Source organism: Dreissena polymorpha, chromosome 1, assembly GCF_020536995.1.
Source record: "Dreissena polymorpha isolate Duluth1 chromosome 1, UMN_Dpol_1.0, whole genome shotgun sequence".
NCBI classification, from domain to species: Eukaryota; Metazoa; Mollusca; class Bivalvia; order Myida; family Dreissenidae; genus Dreissena; species Dreissena polymorpha.
In genome coordinates this window covers 105,402,425-105,408,931 of record NC_068355.1, presented here as the reverse complement: position 1 = coordinate 105,408,931, position 6,507 = coordinate 105,402,425, and the positions used below count along the sequence as shown (strand labels likewise).

Genomic DNA, 6,507 nt, shown 5'->3' with positions numbered 1-6,507 from the left:
AATAATGGTGTCATGGTGATTTTTAACAATTTTGATGCCATCTTTTAAATTATCTTTATACAACAAAATAATACCTCCACTATTTCTTTTTGCTTTACGATTTTGAAACTTTCTATAAAAATTGTGTGAAATGTAACCATTTAAGGAAATTTTACTTTTACAGTTGGTCCAGGATTCATAAAGAAAGCAAATGTCGGAATTAGCAATAATATTTACAAATTCATTAGATTGTTCTTTCTCCTTAGAAAGTCCATGAATGTTCCATGAGAGAATCGACAGCTCACCCTTAACGTCCCCCTATTCCCTGACCGGTTGGCCGTCCACGTATAGAGTATCATAAACCAGCCAGGCACTTTTCCCCTTGTCTCTAGCGTCCTTCATTAAATTAACAAGTTTCCGGCGCTTGTCCGCTACCGCCTTCGGGAATTGTTCGAACATTGAGTATCTCGTACCCTTCAGCTGCTTCCACTCCTTTCTCACTAGTTCTCGTTCCTGGAAAAATGTGAATTTTGCCACGATGTTTCTTGTTTTTCCGGAAATCGGGTGGCCAGGTGACCGATGCACTCGATCAAACCGGATTGCATCCACCTTTTCTGTTGAGAGCTTCAGGGCTGACTTCAGATGGTCTCTCAGTTTCTGTTCTGACACTTCTGCGGACTCATTTCCGGTCGAATTGTCTTCTGGAATGTTCGTAAATATAAGGTTATTCCTCATTGACTGCGATTGGAGGTATGTCACCTCCTCATGCAGTTTGTCTCGTTGCCTTTCCAGCTCGCTGACCCGGGTTGACATCAGGGTAGAACCCATATCGACCAACTCTACCCTATCTTCTAAACGGATTACCCGCTCTTCCGTGGCCTTAGCCCGGTCTTCGATTGCGACCCATACCTTCCTTATTTCCTTTTCGAAGTCCGTCACCTTTTTCTCCAGCGATTGGATACAGTCTAGTTTCTTCTCCATTTAACAAATAGCGGTGTAAAGAATGCTGATTGGTTTGATCACGAATGCATTAATGCACAACATTTGTACAATGACGCTTTACGCATTTTAAACTCAAGTAAATCAGATATAAACAGAGAACTTTTATGCACAAGTAAGAGGTATTATAAAGACTTAATCCGCAAGAAGAAAGCCTGTTGCTATCGGCAAAAAATGTTGGAGATAGAAAATTTAAGACAACACAAATCAAGAGATTTCTGCAATTTTTTCAAATAAAAAAATAATTCCATAAAAATAAAATATCTTTTGAAGAATTTACAAAATTTTTCGAAAAGCTCAGTAACAATGAGTCTGATTTGTGTAATTATGAAGCAGAAGATTTTTGTTTAAATAATAATTTTAACTTAGAAAATTCTGTATTCCCAGAACTTGACGTGCCTATATCTGTCGAAGAAGTTAACAATGCAATAAAACATTTAAAACGAAATAAATCGTCAGGTATTGATTGTATTGTCAATGAATATTTTCTTGAATGCAGTGATATGTTGTCAGCACATTTGTGCGATGTTTTTAACGGTATTCTTGTATCGGGCTTTTTTCCCGATAAATGCACAGAAGGTGTTATAATCCCTATGCATAAAAAGGTGCTGTTTATGATGTAAATAACTATAGAGGCATTACTTTAGTTAGTTGCTTTTCAAAATTATTTACTACGATCCTAAACAAACGCATTGAAACGTTTTGCAACGAAAACACTATTATTTCGAATGCGCAGTTCGGATTTAGGAAAGGATATTCAACTGTTGATGCTATTTATATCTTGATGTCGATTGTTCAAAATTATTTAAATGAAAATAAACGTTTGTATGTTATATACGTCGATATGTTAAAATGTTTTGATAGTATATACCGCAATGCATTATGGTTGAAAATGTTTAAACTGGTATTACAAGGTAAATTGCTTAGAATAGTGAAGGATATGTATGCAAATGTTAAGGTAGCGCACCTCTAATGGGCACATATCCAAATATAATTTAATTAATTATTTTTCTTATCAGCATCATTTCACTGAACTACATGCAAATGTGTAGGTAGGCTTTCCATGCTTTTTAAAAAAATATACCGATTTTTTCAAAACCACCCTCACGCTCGGCTTTTGTCCAGTTTATTTTCACCCCTGGGGTATATAAAAGTTCCATAATTCATTCAAATTTCCAAATATGGGCATGCAGTTGGTGTGTACAGATGCAGTAAAGGTGTTTAAAGTTTAAACAAGATGAAATAAGTATTATTTTACAGACATTTATTTTTTACAAATTTTAATCTATGAAATAGCGCCATGAAATGTAAGTGATTTCAGCCAAGTAAAAATTGGGTCGGTTAAAAACAAAGTGTCATAAAATTCAAAATAGTATCATTTAAGTTATATTTTAAACTTAGTTTTTATAGAAACACTATATACAGCAAAAATACCAAAAAATAGACAGATTTACCGTTTACTTTTTGAAATAAAAATAAAAATGCAACATGCATCATTCGTATTTTCAGCAGTAAATTAATCAATTTAGCCATAACGTTGTTTTAATTTTAAAATTGAAGGATGTGCATACAATTTTCAACATATTTAACAATAAACATAGCTTATGTGCTATATTAAATCAAATTACGTTAGAAAAGAAATAAAACGCGTCGCGAAAAGTATGCGATGTCGGCAGGAATCGAACCTGCGCGGGAAGATCCCAAAAGATTTCAAGTCCATCGCCTTAACCACTCGGCTACGACAACTTCACATACGTGCAACCTTAAATTAGATATCCATAAGTAAACAGGTAAAAAGGCTCGCTCGATCTTTCAAGAAATCGCGAAATCGTATTTTTCAGATGATAATTGGATCAAAGTCAATATTAAAAGTGAAAATAATGTATTCTAAATGAATAAGTTAAACATATATCAAAATTCGAAGTTTGAAAAAAATAAAATGCATCTCTCGGAAATAAGAGATCATTGAAGACCGGCAATGATCGTAAAATAAATCGCGGGAAATCATTAGAGGTGCGCTACCTTAAGTCGCATGTTAAATCATGATCATCTTATACTATGGAACGCCACAGCTGTCTTATGTTCAACGCTGGTGTGCTGTTTGCTTCATTCTTGTGTTGTTGGGTTTAGTGATTAATATTTTTAGTTCATAATACATCATGTTTAGTTGATTAAAAATGTTGCTGAGTCAAACTACATCATGTTTAGTTGATCAAAAATGTTGTTGGGTCAAACAATTATATTGCCCAGTTAAACATTATTTTGGTCGGTTATAAGCACATGGTGTTGGGTTAAACCAATATGTTGCTCAGTTAGTACGTTGACTTGTTATGTTTACTTTGACATTACGTCAGGTTAACACGTGCAGTTATTGAGTCAAATGAGCATGTTATTCGCTTCAATTGTTAGTTTTGGGGTTATTTGAACTTTATAATATGTTAGTTATACTTTATACCCAGTCAATAAACTAAGTTGATCAGTTAAATCCTTACATTATCCAGTTGAATGATGGGTTGGTTAGTTGAAAGTATGGAATGATGAGTGTAATGAACCAATTGTTCAGTTACTTAAGTGAGTAAACCCCATCTTGTTCTGTTAATTTTCATATATCGTTAGGTAAATGAATGCAGTTACTGAGTCACAGCAGCATGATGTTCACTCCAACCTCGTCTTGTTAGTTTAAATTACACTTAGTTAAGTGAATATTGATTTATTTTCAGTCATTTATTTTTCTGTTAAGTCGAACTTCTCAAATCTCAAGTTAACACTTGTTCTGATTAGTTAAAATTTCACGGTGTTAAGTCACACTACTGTGTTGTTCATTTAATTATTATCCTATTATGTTCTGCTATCATGTTGTTGGGTTGACTATCATTATGTTCATTCCGAATAAATCGGACAATATGAAATATCGCGCGAAATCCATTCTCGCACATGCGCATAAATAAAGTTTATGAGCGGTAAAATGTGCGAAAAGGCCGTAAAATATACCGGACAACAACAACATCAATGGCTGCATCACAAATAAACAGCGTGTTGTCTGAGATGGGCATGTCTGCACTTATACGTGCGTTCGAACAGGAAGACATCGACGAAGAGATTGCGGTGAGCCTTACAGACTCAGAACTAGCTCGATTGGGACTGGAAACAATCGGTGATAGACACCGTTTTCGGGCAAAACTAAAAGCATTAGGCCGCGTAGCCACTGTGAGTAACATCCATATTTCGAATACTAGCGTAACTTCGTGCAGACCTTCAAGATCATGTAGAAGTCTACTTTATTTATGACATAATTAACCTAGCATTGATCTAACCACTGACATATTTGTTGATGTTTAGAAAAATTAAGTTATTGGTTGTTTCCCCTTGGTTGCTCAGCCCCTTTTTAATGTGACGAGTTAGTAGTGGATCGTCATTATGAACTAGTGTGGCTACTAATTCAACACACAGGGGAAAGTTGCGCAAAAATTGAAAAAAAAAATATATATAATATAGCCTCTAAACCTATAAGTCCGTGCACATTAAATTGAAATGTGATACAGTCAAGTTACCATTACCGGATCATTACCTATAGCGGATCACTTTGATGTTCAAAAATGCGTATCGCGATTAATAGTTAACATTTTTAAATTATACTTTGCAAAAGGCATACTCAAGGCATTTTCTTCAAAACGCACTTGTTAAGTCGGAATCGGAGCACCCTTTCGCACAAAATTTATGCGTGTTTTGCTGACATGTATATACGAATTTGTTTACTTCCGTTGTATTTCGAGAACGAGGTTAAACATTTTACGCGGCTACAATTTAACACACTGTTGGTAAGTAAGAAGTTTATGCATATAATTAAACGTCATTAAGTAGTCGTTCTGCCCCCAAAAGACTATTTCAGTTTTGTCTCGTTTTTAAGATTTTGCACCACCATACAGGTAATGAAGAATTAGGGCAATAGCGGATCAAGCGTGTCATGTTTACATGAGTAAAAAGGGCTGTCTCAAACTTTTGTAAAGCCATCCGTTTATGTTACTGACATTAAATTTACTTGTGAAAGCTATACGGGCATTGTTAAATTTTATGTTATGCATACAATTTTATTGAATATACATGTAAGTTGCAATAATCCAAATCCAAGCGACTGTACTGATCATCCAGCTTTGAGCTGTACGTATGTATCATTTATAAAAGCTCAAATTTCAAAGCATTCAAGAAGAACTTGGATAAACAAATACCATTATAAAGATAAAAAAAATTATAACACAGTCAGTCTTGCAACGCTTCAAATGAAATGAAATCGTTTGAACTGTAAATTTGTTAATTTAAGTTAAAGCGTAGCCACTATTGAATTGACTGTATTAATTAAGAGAAATATTATTCACTAATCTTTGCTTAAATATTGTATTTTTTCCTTGTATCTGACAATGGGTCCAAAAAAGCGAAAACCTCTTGAAGTGGCAGCCCTTTCCAAGAGTCCGTCGCAGAAATCGGCAAGAAAAATTGCAAGGAAGTACAGAGGCAAGCGCACAGGCTAATCGGGGATGACACTTTCCGCCTAAGCTGGATTTTCGCTAAGAAGAGACATCATTTAAACCATAAATTCCATAAAAGCGGAAATTTTCGTCCCTGATTAGCCTTTGCAGACTGCACAGGCTAATCTGGGATGACAATTTACGCACAAGCATTATGCCCAATTTTCTCAGAACACGACACATATATGTGTTACAGATTTTAAAAGGAGAACCTGTTTTACTTTTTTCACGTTGATCTTTGTTGTATAATATTTATGACGTTTATATGACCATCCATACATTAACCTCCTAATTATGTAATGTTTGCTTCATGACCTTTAGGACGTTACAAAATATAAATGAGATACTACTACTAAAACTAGTGTGGTAACTGTTACATTGAAAAGGATGCGCTAAGAAAAAGTTGCTTTTATAAATGTAGAAATCCCCTTTCCTAATACTTTTTTGCACCCATTGTTAGTCTGATAATGTGTAATGGATTTTAAAATGACCACAGTTAACATGTTTGTCACCGATGTTTTCGACTTCTAAATTGTATGTACCACTATTTTAACTTAAACTCGACTACTATTTTCGCACGTTGAACTTTGTCATATTTATTTATTTGTTTTGATTCTCGACGTTTATATGTCTTTCAATGCAGGCAGTCCCTGATAATATAATGTTTATGTTATGACCTTTAAGAAGTTGCTTTAATACATGTTGGATTCCCTATTCCTAATCAACGACTAAATTTTTTCTCCCTCTCTCTGATGTCTTTATATATATATATTATATATATATATTTCATAATTAACACAATATATACTTATTGATGCTGTTAAAGAACTCAAATAGTAAACTCCCTGATCATCTTCCCCAAATAATGACTTAATTGTTGTTTATTCAAACTTTTGTTTTGGGAAATAACTTTTTGTGAACTATATGCTCACCCGTTGTCACTATGTATGTATAATGCATTATGCGTCCTCCAAAACAAAATAAAGATATGTTCTGTTCTGTAAAG

The 6,507-nt window shown here is 34.3% G+C and overlaps 1 non-coding gene across 1 annotated transcript; it reads right to left on the bottom strand.

Moving 5' to 3' along the window:
• Positions 1 to 2,642: 2,642 nt before the first annotated feature.
• Trnas-uga (transfer RNA serine (anticodon UGA)) lies at positions 2,643 to 2,724 on the bottom strand. Its single transcript has one exon. It is a non-coding gene; the product is annotated as a tRNA-Ser (tRNA).
• Positions 2,725 to 6,507: the final 3,783 nt, after the last annotated feature.